The sequence below is a fragment of the Anabrus simplex genome, chromosome 2, assembly GCF_040414725.1.
Source record: "Anabrus simplex isolate iqAnaSimp1 chromosome 2, ASM4041472v1, whole genome shotgun sequence".
NCBI lineage: Eukaryota > Metazoa > Arthropoda > Insecta > Orthoptera > Tettigoniidae > Anabrus > Anabrus simplex.
The window spans coordinates 536,525,451-536,541,298 of NC_090266.1; the positions used below are offsets into that span (position 1 = coordinate 536,525,451).

Sequence of the window (15,848 nt, forward strand, 5' to 3'; positions counted from 1 at the left end):
TGGGGAGTGTTCATTACTATCAGAGTAAAAGAAATTAGAACACTAACCAACCATAAGAGTAGCCCAGGCACAGACAACCCAGCTGATCTACCTTAGATTGCTCTACTTGGCAGCTGGTCTCTTCTCATTGGTGGGGAGGGATCCGCTTGGTTAAAGTTGGAAAAAAACAGTTAGCCATCACGCATTGTAGAAATTAATGAAGGGGAGTTTTAAGAAGAAGAAGAAGAAAAATAGGCTTTGTTGCCACTATACTGAGTCAACTCAAGACCTAAGTGGTTCCTTTGATGTTAGCCAGACTTCTGGTCAATGAGGCGGTAAACAAGATAAAGAAGGAAATTGAAATTGCAACATTGAAAAATTTCCAGGAAAATGTTAAGATCGATGAGGAAGGACGAAATGTCACACGTACATGGAAAGATGATCAGCAGCTATTGTCAGGTTTGTTGCTTGTTTCTGAAGTCAGGAGCTTCTCTAAGTTTGGTTGGATATTCTAACCAGTTAAAAATGTAAATTAAAAATGTTTACCCTGTAAAAATATGGAAAATATTTCACTAGTTGTATGTTATTTGGGTTCGTTACAGACTCTTTATCTTTCATATGCAGATGGCTGTGAATTGTTATTGTTCTCTGTGGTATTTGTAGCAAAATGCACAATTATTTAACATTAGCTTGATATCTTTTTGCATTGTATACTTATTAAGCTTTGTTAGAGTTCATTCCGACAGTTCACATAATCTTTATGACGTTGAAGATGGATCCAAGAAAACTATTGGCAGTACTGGCTACAATAACATGCTCAGTATTCATAATGGCTGCTAGTTGTGAGCAACATGTGGGTGATGCTGTGATGCTTGAGTCACCAGTGAAATACTTTAAAGCTATTAAAAGTGTGGGGGGAGGGGCAGGAATTAAGTAGGAAGTGTAAACAAATAGTTTTGAATGTTTACAGTAGCCTACGAGATGAGAATCCGCTGTGGACTGTGGGAGAAGTGGTGGAAAAAAAACGCGCAGCTGACCAGCATTCTACATACAGTTTTTACACGGCTTGCGCGGAATTGAAAGGAATTTCATGTTTTCTTGTGGTACTACAGTATATCGTATATACTGTCCTGTGGTTGTTTACATAGACTGTCGTGTTTCTGATGACACGCCTCCTTAATCTTTTCACTGCCGAGTTTTGATGACCAGGTGAGCCCTCTGGGCCATCTTTCAAGGAAGAAGCACTTTCACAGATACATGTTTACTGGTACAATTAATGGAATGCATATAGTCTCCTTGGCCCCGCAGTCCAATACGGGGTCAGGGATGAAGTTATATTTTACACCATACTTTTACAGCCGGATGCCCTTCTTGATGCAAACTGCAGTTGAGAAGATAATGAATATGAAATGAATGAAACTGGGTAAGGAAGTGGAAGGAATCGGGTGTGGCTTATGAATAGGAACTGTTCCAGCATTTGCTTGGGAGTGCAAAAGGGAAACCAAAAAAAAAAGATTCATTCTCAGGACAGCTGGCTCTCCTGCCACGTGCAGAGCTTGGCTGCATAGCCGTAGCATGCTAATATGCGCGGCTACTCTGCTCGGTGATACTGTTATTGAAATGTAATGTAAAATTGTTGATCCAAGAACCGGTATTATCAAAATCATTTACATTTGGGGAAAAATAATTTATCCGAGGACAGTGTGACAATTCCGTATTAGATTCATCATTACGATTTTATCTCACCCTTTCTTGTAGTTCAGTATCGCCACTTAGATACTCTCAATCTTCATTATCAAAATATAGCACTCCAGAATCACTATTTATGGTGAAAAAATTCAATTTCTTCGTGAACAAGAGATGAATGTATACTTCAAGACGCCATGATGGCTATACGTAAGCGGGAAAGATGTTCCACTCCAATGAAGCTGAAATAACACCAGATCGTTTTCAAAACATGGAATGGTATATCTGCCGTACAGAACTTCCTTGAGCATTTCCACGGAATCTCAAAGCGTGACACTATGTCGCGTACATTTGTAAGATCGGTGAAGTACACACTGCACCAAAACGTATGTATGTATATATATATATGGGTTTGGCAGATGAGGCACAGTGTTCAATAATGTATATATGAGGCTATTGGTATCAAAAGGAGCAGTCTCCACTTTTCGTTGGAAATGAGTTACTGATACCGTTGTATTGTATTCATAGCCGTCTATAAAACTATCTTGACCGGGCGAGTTGGCCGTGCGCGTAGAGGCGCGCGGCTGTGAGCTTACATCCGGGAGATAGTAGGTTCGAATCCCACTATCGGCAGCCCTGAAAATGGTTTTCCGTGGTTTCCCATTTTCACACCAGGCAAATGCTGGGGCTGTACCTTAATTAAGGCCACGGCCGCTTCCTTCCAACTCCTAGGCCTTTCCTATCCCATCATCGCCATAAGACCTATCTGTGTCGGTGCGACGTAAAGCCCCTAGCAAAAAAAAAAAAAAAAAAAAAAAAACCTATCTTGTTTGCCTTTTTCAAACAGAACAATTCCCATCGTTTCACAACACAAAAGTACACTGTGACTTTCAAACAGAACAATCTTCGCCATCTGTTGGGATCAAAAGGGACAATCTCCAGAACTACCAATCAGCTCTTTCTGCTCACGTCATGTGAGTGCTGCCATATTGGTTCCATTTAGTTATAAATTAAGACTGTCTTGCTTATGCATGCCTATTTTTCGGTTTTAGAGTTATACTGGAGGTATTTTCGGTGTTTTGAAAGTATATGAACGTGCACGAACATATTATATTATCAAAACAAACTGTAGCTTTCTTCAGTGTGTTTCTACTATGGACATGCTACCGCAAAACGTGACCCCTACGTCACCCACAAAAGTGAGGAAACGGACCCATGATCAGAGGAAATGGAAATCGGTTGTTGCAAAAAAAAAAAAACTGACATAATAACATTCAGTCAGTAAATTTTTTTTTTTTTTTTTTTTTTTTTTTTTTTTTTTTTTTTTTTTTTTTTTTTTTTTTTTACCGGGTAGAAATTCAATTGGGAAATGGACTTATGAACTGATCATAACCTCATTATTTTATCAGTTATTAACCTTGACACTGCTTCCCGAGATATCTCGGGCGTGGTAATGCGTCACGTCCTTGCTGCGCCCGAGATATCTCGTCGGTAACTTTAGCTAAAGTTCTGAACAGGAAATGTATACCTTTGGAGTTAACTTTGTTTTTCAAACTTGAGAGGCAGCAAGCTAAATCTTTTAGCAGTATAATGGGCCATCAGTCAAAACGGAGACTGCATTTTAACGCTATCTACGGTCAAATATCTGAAATAATGCACTCAGCTCAGCGCGCAACCTAGGTTGGCAGTCCCGCAAAGCACCTGTATCCAGGGTTTGTAAAAATGGCTTCAAGTAGCGGACGGCACGTTCTTTCTGAGTTCGAACTTATAGAAGCTGTGAATACCCTTGAATCAGAAGACGAGTACTCAGATATCAGTGATTTGGGTAGTGATTACAGTTCTAGTGACAGTGATGACAGTGATAGTGCTGAGCCTCAAGTACCAGCTCCACAAACCAGGAAAAGAATTTCTTCCGAACCAGATTTATTTCAATGGCGCATGGGTAATATGTTTAGTCCTGTAATACACAGTTTTGATGACAGTTCATCGGGTATACCATTCGGTGTGATTCATGATGAACCAGTGGTTTTAGATGTATTTCAGTGCTTCTTTTCACGAGAAATCATGGAGCATATAGCAGTTGAAACAAACAAGTACTTCGTATTTGTTACGCAAACAATGCCACCGTCTCCAAGTTCTAGGCTACAGAAATGGAGGGAAACCACACCTGAAGAACTGTACGTCTTTTTTGCCGTGACAATGCTTATGGCAAGAATGAAGAAACTTACAATTCTTGAATACTGGTCAACTGATCCTCTAATAATGACCCTGCAGTTCTCGGATTTCATGTCTAGAGACAGGTATCTTTTATTATTGCGGTTGTTACATTTCATTGACAACAAGTCAGCCTGAAGGTGACCGGCTATGTAAAATAAAGCCTGTTATTGACCATCTCAGAAACAAATTTAGAGAAACGTTCACCCCGTTTGAAAACATTTGCATTGATGAAAGTTTGACGCTTTTCAAAGGCAGGCTTTCATTCATTCAGTTTATCCCATCTAAGAGACACAGATTTGGAATAAAGACATTTATCTGCGATTGTGAGACCAGTTACGTGCTGGATTTTATTGTTTACACAGGGTCAACTACAGAAATAATTCCTGAACGTGAATTTTGGGTATCAGGTGCAGTTGTCTTGACGCTAATTGAAAGGTACTTGCAGAAAGGACATACATTGTGGATAGATAACTGGTATTAAAGTCCACAACTGTACGATCACCTACAAAAAAACAAAACCAACACGTGTGGTACCGTCAGGAGAAACAGGAGGGGTATGCCTTCAACATTGAAAAAATTTCTGCACAATGTAATGTTTAAAAGAGAACTAATTTATTTTCGTTTTTTCCTAAATAGGTATGCCCCGAAGGATATGCCTACACCACCTACATGTAAAGATAAACACAAGAAAAGCATTCAGATGTGGGACGTTATCCATGAATGAAATAAAGGTGTTCCATGAACAGTACCACTGCAAAAAACTTAGTGCTCAAAATGCTTTTAGTTGTAAGTACATTGAAATAGTATCTGTGCAGAGGAGGCAGCCAAAGAATGAAAAACATACAGGAAAGCAATTTCAAACTAAATTTTACGTCAGAACAGTAAAGGTATGAAGGTTCCAGTATGTCAGCAAGTGTTTCTGAATATCCTTCATGGCTCCAGGAAGCGTGTTGATACTATAGCTAAAACATACACGCGCAAACTAGTAACGCCCCTGTTGAAAATCGCACGGGTGATAGGAAGACGCAAATATTCCGGCCAGAAAAGGAAAGCGTTGTGAAGTTTATTTCTTCCATAGTATGTGTTGAATCCCACTATTGCCACAATAAGTCAAGGCTGAGAAAGTACTTGCCTTCTGAATTAAGTGTAAACAAACTGTCTGCCATGTACAATAATAGGGTTACAGATCAAGCATGAGGAACTACAAAGTCTTATTTCCGAATGGTTTTTAACACTTGTTTTAATCTTGGTTTCAAGACTCCCAGTAAGGACTGTTGCTCCCTCTGCATACAACTTGATGAGCGTCTAAAACAAGAGAAAGATTCCACAAAACGAAATGAAATGATAACCAAGCGTGTCCACAAACTAAAACCGAAGGCATTTTACACTACTGAGAGATGCTGGAGAAGAGACTCTTGTATTGTCCTTTCACATGCAGAAAAACCAGTGTTTACCCCACGTCCCAGATCAGGAGGCGTATTACTCCCGTCAACTTTACTTTCACACGTTTGCTATAGTTCAAGGCTTACTAAGGAAAATGTTTTTTGTTATTGCTGGACGGAGGACCAGTACGGAAAAGGGTCTAATCAGATTGCATCAGTGGTTTATGATAGGCTGACGAAAACTGACTTGACAGATTATAAGGAAGTGAGACTCGTGTGGGGGTCAAAATAAAAACAAGAACTTCCTTGCCATGTGCGGTAAATGGCTTCTGACTGCTGCAGGTAACATAGCATGGATTGAACTTGTGTTCCCTGTACGAGGTCATTCTTTCATCCCTCCTGATCGTGTATTTGGCAGTATTGAAAAAGACATCAAGAATGAGAGACAGATCATTACTCCAGCAGCTTATAAGGACATAGTTGCAAAGTATGGAAGGGTCATTAATCTTGGGGAAGACTGTCAAGTTTTCTACTGGAAAAGTAGCACAGATGCTGTTCTGAAGCCAACTGGATCATGGCACTTCAAATTTGCTCCAAGCAAGCGCATAATACTAATGCGGGGAGTCAAGAAGTGCAATATAAAAGTAAGAGGGGAGACAGCATACCGTATTGACACTAAAAAGTCCATGTTCATCACGAAGAAAAACTGTTCCATATGACATAAACCCCGTGGAAAGATGTGGAAACATCGTACACAACTTATCAAAGGCTAAACTAAGCGACGTTTCGAAGCTTTTGTCATCCCATTTCGGTGCAGACTGGAAAATACTTCCCGAACTTCGGTATTACGTGGATGTGCTGCTGAGAGCGGACGGAGAGTATGAAGGTGGCGAAAATCTGCAAGATGTTTTATGTGAAAACATTGACGACATTGACTCTCTTTTAATCGTCTAGTTCATATCTAAGTTTCGACCAGTGAACATGATACGCTCTGCTACTATAATCCAAATGTTAAAATGTGTGTTTTGATTGTTTAATCTTCAAAATGTTTGTTGAAGCAGGCATGTCCGAATTACAGGGCACTTTATTATAACAGCTATCCTTAGTTTACTGACTTCTCTTCCTTCTTTTTACTGACTTTCTGAAGGATGTTAGTTTATAAATTTTATTATAAATTATATTGAATATATTGGCAATAAGATTGTTTGCAAATCTAAACTGATGTGTTTCATGCTGGTGGTCTTCCGTTTTTGCAGTCTAGGTAATATTATTCGTCACATTTCTCAATATATTGTAAAGAATAATAGTGTACGTATCACAATTCTGTAAGTTATTAGCAAAAAAGAGCGATCTCCTTACATGTTGGGATCAAAAAGAGCAATATCCATGAAAATCTGAAAGTTTGTATGAAAAGGGACAATCTCCGAAATACAATTTAAAATACCTAATTAACCATTATTGATTTGGTAGGTTTTCTTTGATTACTCGCTCACAGCCTGTCTGTTGTGTATATAAAATAAAAATCACCCAGCCAGAGTGAATAGAAATGCATTAGATAAAAAATCACTTCCACTGTAAAGTGCAGGAAGGTGGAGATCGCTCCTTTTGATACCAATAGCCTCATATACGGGTTTGGTGTGAATGGGTTAAAGTTACTGAAAATTTAGTTTTAATAAAGTGTGTGAATTGTGTTAACAAGCAATCAAGGTGATAAGGGAAGTGAAACAAAACATCACGCAACTAAGCTACGTGCCAGATTTGTGATAGAAAATGTTTGTTCGTTTGGCTGTTCGTCAGTAGGCCTATGTGTCAGCTCAGTTCGAACTATGCACTCGTAAGATAAATAGGAAGGGCCTTAGCATGGTATGGTTATAGGATCCTTAGCATACTAATAATAATAATAATAATAGTAATGATGAAATTTATACTTCACATTCATAATTGCCCTCTACCTGCAGAAATGCTGTCATGAGGGGATCATGAGTTTTTTACCTTCCAAATGATAAGACACAATATTTACAGTATTCCTGGAAACACTGTATTTTGCAATCCAACTCACAGGTGTTTTTTCATCTTGTTGAAATGTGAGAAACTGCCACTGACAGTCGTTGCACGAGAACGGAATGGTATACTTTCCTTCATACTTTGCGTTGAAGTCCCCATGTGCCTCGCACAAATTGCATTATGAAGTAAACTTTGCTTCTCTTGCCTCGGTATTCATCAGTAATCTGTAGGTTTTGCATGATCAATAAAGGAATAAATACGTAATATACGTATATACGTAATCAAAGTACAACGATGTGAAAAGAAGAATGCTACACTATTTGAGAATGAAGTATTTGTCATAGATGCTAGACGTTAATAATAAGCCAGTTGTGGCAGAGAAGGAGAACCGAGACAGGAAGGGGAAATGGGATGTGCTCACGTGCTCTTGACAGACTTTCATACTATGCTTGTCTCCCAGGAAAAGCAGTGGTATTTAAGATTCTTTTCCCGGTGTTCAAGAATCCTCAGAATGGTGGTCTGGATGCTGAGGTTCAACAACAGTGCCAGAGAGGACGTAGTGCAGAATGCTGCTTCTGAACTGGATTGTCACCGGGCGAGTTGGGCATGCGGTTAGGGGCGCGCAGCTGTGGGCTTGCATCCGGGAGATAGTGGATTCGAGCCCCACTGTCGGCAGCCCTGAAGATGGTTTTCCGTGGTTTCCAATTTTCACACCAGGCAAATGCTGGGGCTGTACCTTAAGGCCACAGCCCCGTCCTTCCTTTTCCTAGGCCTCTCCTGTTCCGTTGTCACCATAAGACCTATCTGTGTCGGTGTGACATAAAGCAAATAGCAAAAAAAAGAAAAGCACTTCAAGCAGATCTAGACCGTATGGCAGTATATGGTGTGATGTAAAGCGACTCTGAATGTTAACACATTGCGGACGGGAGAAGAGTTAACTTGTGTTTCGCTGGCCGAGCGTTGCGAATGGGAGAAGAGTTAACTAGTCTTCACGAGACTCGTATGTTCGGTGACATCTGTCGAAACTTCTGAAACTAGCTGGCAGTCAGGGTTACTAGAATCTGTGTTGAAGCTTTTGTGTTATTCCATGCTAGCTTTTGCCTTACATTCTTCTGTTTTATGACTGAACACGAGCTTAAACACAGACAAGATTTTTAATTAATTATATGCGGATATGTAACCGGATTGCCCCAGTCACGTTGACGATCGCGAGTTCGATATTGAAAGTTATTTTGACAAAAGTGTCTCGGTTGATAATAATGATGTACGCCCTCAAAACAACGCAAACTGGAGTTGGTCGAGAACGAGGCTGAAAGTGATGCGAGTGTAAATGGATGTATATGTCTATTTCTTCTGTCGAATGCATAGAAAATAATAGTTCAGACTTCAGAGGATTTCCCAGGAGTTCCTGGCACAACGGTAAGACTTGATGAACCTCGGAATATTGACGAAGTAGTAGGGCTTATTTTTTGTGGTGATTTCTTTGAACTTGTTGCTGAGCAGACGAAATTGTATCAGCAGCAAACTGCTTCATCACACAAAATATCCCCTAAGAGCTTGAAGTGGACTGATGTAACTAGTAGTGAAATAAGATAATTTTTTGCTTTGTTTATATTGGTGGGACAGGTAAAAAAGTTGTATTGGAAAGACTGCTGCTCAACTGATCCCCTCATTGAAATCACCATATACAATGAGTAGAAATAGACATGAGCAGATACCACACCAGGAAACATTATTAGGACTCTTACCAAAGGTCTGCTGTAAATTTCACCATAATCAGTAAAAGGTTAGTGAAGCTGGACTCCTTTGTTTGTGCATGTGCTGTAGCAATACGTTACACAAAAAATGGCCAGGCACAGGGGTTGAGCAGTGTGATGAGCACCCAGTCTGCAATGTGTTAGCAAATGTAAATATACAAGATTGAGTATGGCCAAACAGCCTTCTGCTCATACCCTTTTACTGTGTGGCAAAATTCTTCCTGTGTGCTTGGTCTCCAAACACAGTGGTAACCTTGGGAGTATTACAGGGCTCGGTGATTGGGCCTTTGTTGAACATGGCTTTTTCTTCGAGACTGCATGACATCACTTATAGCACAGTCTGCAGATGCCTCCTTAATTTAGTCATAAATGTCAAAAACATTAAATTGCGTCAAAGAGATCTAGACAGTGTGGCATGCTGGGAAAATAAATTTCCACCAACGTCGTGGAATGTACACGTAGATTAAACTAAGACGTTAGGATACTAGGATTCATCCATCGTAATTTTCAAAGGTCTAGAATCCATGCACTCTGAGCGATGTATATTTCCATGGTATGTCCCACTACTATATATGGCCTTCCTGCCTGGCATCCCATCATTCAGGAAAACACGAAGTTCAGCACAGTCCAACATCAACCTAGCGACACCTTTATGGGCAAGGTAATAAAGTTGCAACCAAGCCATTAACCCCTCAAGTCAGCAATTTAATCCTGAGCTGCTCACTTCCCAAGCAGTATTTAAATTGAAAATCAACAGAGGTTTAGACACCTTCAAATTAAAGAATTCATAATGTTAAATATACAATACATAATGTACCCTAATGAAAATTTTAAGACTACTTGGAAAGATCATTATCAGTGTTTCTCAGTAACATGCTGACTGCAGGTCAGGGTTGTCCATAACCACCTGCGATATTTGAAAAAATATATAATTCGGGTAAGTTGCACATTTGGTACCAATTAATTTCAGGCATATTCACAAAATAAGCAAGAAATAATTTTGATGGAAATGTAAGCAGTATGAAAATTTATATCTATAATTTTCAGGTAAGGCAGAATTTTAAAAAGCTTTTTAGCATACCTGCCAACTTTCCCGATTTAGGCAGGAGACTCCCGATTTTAGACACTTTTTCCTGCCTCCCTGATTATTCTATTATTTCTCCCGATTTTAGTTTATTTTTTTTGTTGAACTTCAAGCATTTTTCAAATCCCGCCATTTCAGCTTTTACGGAGGTCGCCGGAAGTCCTTTGCTCATTGGCCGCTCTCAAATGAAATTGATGTTTATTAATACGAGAAATGCGCGCAAATGTGCAAGGTTTATTGAAGCCTGTATATCGCGATGCATATATAGATAGTCAATCTTCCGTTCTCGCGTGCTATGTTCATGTTCGTTCACATCAGTCTAGTCTATTTTAGAGACTAGTAGCTAGACTTGGAGTTTTTTTTGGACAGAATATCAAAGATGGTGACTAGTGACTTTACTAGAAATTTTAGGAGGCATTTGGAGACAATTCTGGCGGATTTTAATTTATTATTCGATAAAAATAGCATTCCACTTTGCATAATCTATGCATTTGCTAAGTAATCGGATCTAAGTGCATGACTGATTCACATGTGTGGAGCATGAGCTCATACTACTTTCGGAAGGCTTATCAGAGACCAATAATCTCACTCACATACTTCCTGTGAGGGAATAGAGATGTGTGTTAGCCTTGTAGCCTCGTATAGCAACAGTCTGGTTTTGAGACAAGTCCATTATCAAAAGAATGTTTCCAGTTCCTATGTATTACATTCGGAAGTACAACTCGTAATACACGCTAGTTATCAGCTGATGGTTTGGCATGCCTTCTACAGCACGGCTTTATTCGGAAGGAGTGGCTTCTGCTACATATACACCAATTGGGAATATCAGAGACCATCTCCAGAAACCGTTTGGGAATAGATTCACACTGTTTCGTTCCCGACTGTAGAGTCCATGAAACAGCTGTCCATGATTTAAGACAGAGCACATTGTTTAGGTCAGGTATATTATCGCCCTGATAGTGCCAAAAATTCCTCGACAGAAAGAATAAAAATAACAGGAAAATATACCGCATTTCTGGATATCTACAGGTGTTTAATTTCGTATGTTCGTTGTCTCTTTTTTTATTATCGCATACCCTAGTATGTTTTGTTTGGCATTTCCAAAACTCGTTTAAAGTACCAGTACGTGGGGACATAAAATTATTATTAGGAACGGTACGTTGGCGAGTAGAACAATCGTTTTAATTGGATAGCTTTTATCACGTTTTAAACTTGCTTCTCTCCAAATATATACCTATATTGACCCGAGTTACGAGATATTAAACGACCACTTTGTTAATGATCTCGCCTGCTGTATAAACAGCAACAACCGAGAATATTTCTCAACAAAAGTAAACTCGTTTCCTCATCCCAAGCTGATACAGCTCTTTTTAGACACACCCCCAGTGGAGGAGAGTTTAATGTACCGCTTTTACCGCATATCAACCTTCCTGCAATTCGTAAATCTCTGGCAGTACGGTACCGGAAATCGAAGTCAGACTCCCGAGAACAGCAACTAGCCTAATTGTGCTAACCATTACGCTGGCGGACATTATTAACTACAATACACAGACATATAGCATGACTGATGCATGCTTGCAATGCGCGGGTCGGACACGAAGCTAGGCCTATTCACCTATTTGTGCGATGTCATCAGAGCTGCAGTAGACCTACGCTACGAAGGCGGACATTTCTTAACTACAAAACACAGATGTACCGCATGGATTCAACGCGTTTTCATTGCGTAGGTCGTACGGACAAAACTATTCACAAATTTGTGCGATGTCATCAGAGCTGCAATAAGACTTGTACCGGTACCTGCTTCGAAGCGGAATCGTTCTTCTGTGACGAATTGTGTTGGGGGGTGTTATATGCGAGATTTATTTTTTTCATTTTCTTCGTCTCAAAGCCAGCGGGGGGGTCTAATATACGATTAAATAGAGTTTTTCTGCCCCTGTATTCAGTCCATAAGGCTTACTATCAGAATCGGTTTTTAAATTTTATTTACAGTAAGAGATCTAACATTGGGCTTTATGGTGTTGAAGTTAAGAAATTTGTTTGAATATAACTGTGAAATTCCTATTAAATAGATTCCATTGTAATAACATTTTTACATTCCACGAATACTAAATTGTTGCAAATACTTTTTTTTGCTAGTGGCTTTACGTCACACCGACACAGATAGGTCTTATGGCGACGATGGGATAGGAAAGGCCTAAGAATTGGAAGGAAGGGGCCATGGCCTTAAGGTACAGCCCCAGCATTTGCCTGGTGTGAAAATGAGAAACCACGGAAAACCATATTCAGGGCTGCAGACAGTGGGATTCGAATCCACTATCTCCCGGATGCAAGCTCACAGCCACGTGCCTCTAAACGCACGGCCAACTTGCCCGGTTTGTTTTATTTTAATGATTGAAGATGGGAAATTGATGATTGAAATAAATGTTCAAATTTTATTTAAAAGAGCTTGATGGTATTGGGGTTAAGAAATTTGTTTAAATATAACTGTGATATTCCTATTACGTATATTTCATTGTAATACTGATCCTGTTTTCTACATTCCAAGAGTACTGAATTTTTGCAAGTCTCCATAGGTATTTTTTTCACTGTCCCCAGGAAATCCTTGAATGGATAACTGTCTTTATAATCTTTCTTATACTTATAAATGGATGAATTTTAACTGATGGTACAAAAATTTATTTCAGGTATGACATTTGAAGAAGCATCCTGCTTGATCAAGCTAAATGTGATTTGGGAAGCAGTGTGATCAAGACCGATACTATAAGTGAAGAAACATTGACAAAGGTGTTTCTTACTGGACAAATAAACCTTTGTTGATACCTACAAAAGTGAAAAAATCTTACCCCTTCTTTCCCTGCCTCCCATATGAGAAAGTAAATAAAAAATAAGAGAGAATAACTTTGTTGCTGTTTTAAGTGTCTCTTTTTTGTCTTTTGTAAAATGAAGAGCCTTACAGAGTTATTCTATGGCAAGTTAAAATCTACAGGATTATCTGTTAATTTCTGTGGATTCTTTGTTAATATCAAGTGTTCACCTAATATCTGAAATAACCTTGCTCTTGCCTCTGTCAATACCATTGTAAATATTAAGGTACCGGTTGATTTTATTTTTCTGTAATATTATGATCTGTTTTAAACTTTTGCATATTTTAGTATCAAGGTTTCACAGTTGTGTAATTATGTGTTGAATCAGCCTTCAATTGAAATGAAATGCATTGCTTAAACTCATATAAGGTTGGCCAGAGGAATGTCGCTACAGTATCTATTATTTATATTATATATTCTTAATGATTTCTATTAATGAAATATCACCATAGCTTCTCAAAGTCTGTAGGCGATTCTGTTGCTTGAATACTCTCCTTAGTGATAGCCATTTCCTTGTTATTGAAGTGTGATAGAGAAATTATTTTTGTTATTGTCTGTCTAGGGCTGTATTTATGTGTTTTGAAGCAGTCGTTTGGTGATAAAACTGTACTAAAAAGCTGATTAAAGAAATATTGCTTAATTATAACTATCAAATGTTTATATTGATTAAGAGATTCTCACTTCTTTTGGCCAGCTGAGCTGCATAATTAGTTATTGCTCTTTCTTATTACCAACCCCTCAAGTTATGTTTGTGTGAGTGTGTGTACATAAGTCTTTGAATAAAAAGGTGGTTGTTATCAAAACATGAGTGCTGATTATTCTTGCATGTTGTGCTTTTCATGAGTGTTGTATAAATATATAAATGTGTACAGGAATATAGTTATATAGAAGTGGTCTGAATGTATGAGATTTGTGAGAGTATATGGAAGAGAATCATTGATTAGTGTATCTAAGAGGCCTTGCTTCATATCTAGGAAATCAAAATTGTAAACCTCACCTTTATTGTGTGAATGTGTGAGATACAGAATTAAAGAGAATAATGAATTATGGTGAAATATTTCTTTTGTTCCTTAGTGTTGAAGGTCTCTGAAGAATAAATTACATGGGAATAAAATTTTCAACCTTAAAAATTGTTATTGACATTTATTTATGATACTCAATTATTTTGTTTTGAGAAAATGATTATACATCTTTGAAAAGATCTTGAAAACAACTTCAGTGTCATAGTATAACATATATAAGTGGGAGCGGTCTTTTAAAATTGGGTGGTTTTTTTTTTTTTCATCTAAATTTGAATGGCATTTCAATAAATGTTTTGCAGTTGCTAACCATTAAGTTTAAAATTAAAGGAAAGCTGAGTATTAAATTGATACTCTTGAGTTTGTTTTCTTTACTAGAGAGAAATTTAGTTCATCTTGAGTTAACACCAACTCTTCATAATTATATTTTCTCTAGTTGTTCAAGAGGCTTCAGGACTGTGGAAATATGTTTCCTTTCTGTTCTTGAATGTGTAGAGAAATGTGATTGTAAATAATGTGGAAATAAAATACACTTGTAGGATGCAAACTTTTTGTATGATTGAACTGTTTCTTAGTAAGATGCCACTAAGTAACTTAAAGCTTAATCCTTAAAGCTGCTTTTTCAGTAAGTTTTTTTATGATTCTTAAGGGCGTGTGTAAGGATATGATGTAATTTGAAACTTTCTACAAAGATCTCGGTTGTAAGTTCAAAGTAACGTATGTGATATGTTATGATTTATGGGATTTATAGTAGGGGCTAAGTATTGAGATATTTTTGGAATTCTTGTGTTTGAATCATTATCAAGAATAATATATCGGTTCACAATTTAATTTACAGTCTCTTTTATATGACTTCTACTATGAAAATTGTGATGCTGCTGGTGCATAATTTACTTGAATGCATTCAGTGACTTCTATTGGGCAAATATTTACTAACTCACTGGCTTCTGTGGCTCATTTTATCTTTTTGTTTGCCTTAGAAATTGTCCTTTATTCAGTGATCCATTGTGCAAGTAACACTGTTTCTTTTAGAAACCAATATTCTAGACTCTTCTTTGTCCTCCCCACAACACGTCTCTATTTGACAACATAATGTGCCGGCTGTTGTATTTTATATAATATAATACACAATAAAAGCAGCATTAATGGCATTGTTCCAAAAAGACTAAAGAAGTTATTTTTGAAAGACTGATGTTCATCTTGCTGTTGAAGCACCTCCAAAAAAAAAAACATTAAATGAAAATAAAACTGGCATGACACTAGTGTATAAATGTGCATTTTACTCTGGAGGATCAGACAGACTTATTAGAAACCTACTTGTAAATATATTGATTTTGTGTGTGTATGATATACATATATATCGACAAACATCCATGCGGTCAAAGGGTTACCAGAAAGTAGCAATAGGAATCTGTAAAGTCTGTAGATGAACCGATATTTCTACATAATTTTCACTGGTTTCATTTTAAGTATACTGAAGAGTAGTCTCAATTTCTGGTATTAAACCTACAAAGTTTGATACTTCTCATTTAGCCATTCTCATTGTGAACAGCCAATTAAAATTTTGAAATAGCAAAAATACAGTCTTATATTTGCATATCTCAGGTACAAGAACAGAACTGTCAGTATATTTTACATCATGTTAATTTAAGTGATATATTTCTTTATTTAATTGTCCAATTTGAATCACAATAGAAAATTATCACAGGTAAATAATAGGATTGTATGTTCCAAATGCCAAATTTGGGTGGTTGTAATGTAGTTGCAATATTTACCACAATATTACTTCAAAACCTGACTAGGCAAAGTGAGTTGGAGAGATGTGAAACCTTTCTATTGTGTACTGTTTCAGTAAA

At 37.8% G+C, this 15,848-nt stretch overlaps 1 protein-coding gene across 2 annotated transcripts in view; it reads left to right on the forward strand.

The window, feature by feature from the left end:
- Rab7 (RAS oncogene family member Rab7) overlaps window positions 1-15,240 on the forward strand; it is a 214,614-nt gene extending 199,374 nt beyond the window's left edge. For both annotated transcript variants that reach the window (XM_067140910.2, XM_067140911.2), the window contains exon 6: window positions 12,794-15,240. The gene's annotated coding sequence lies outside the window, so the exon portion shown is untranslated. The remainder of the gene's footprint in view (window positions 1-12,793) is intronic.
- The last annotated feature ends 608 nt before the right edge of the window (window positions 15,241-15,848 follow it).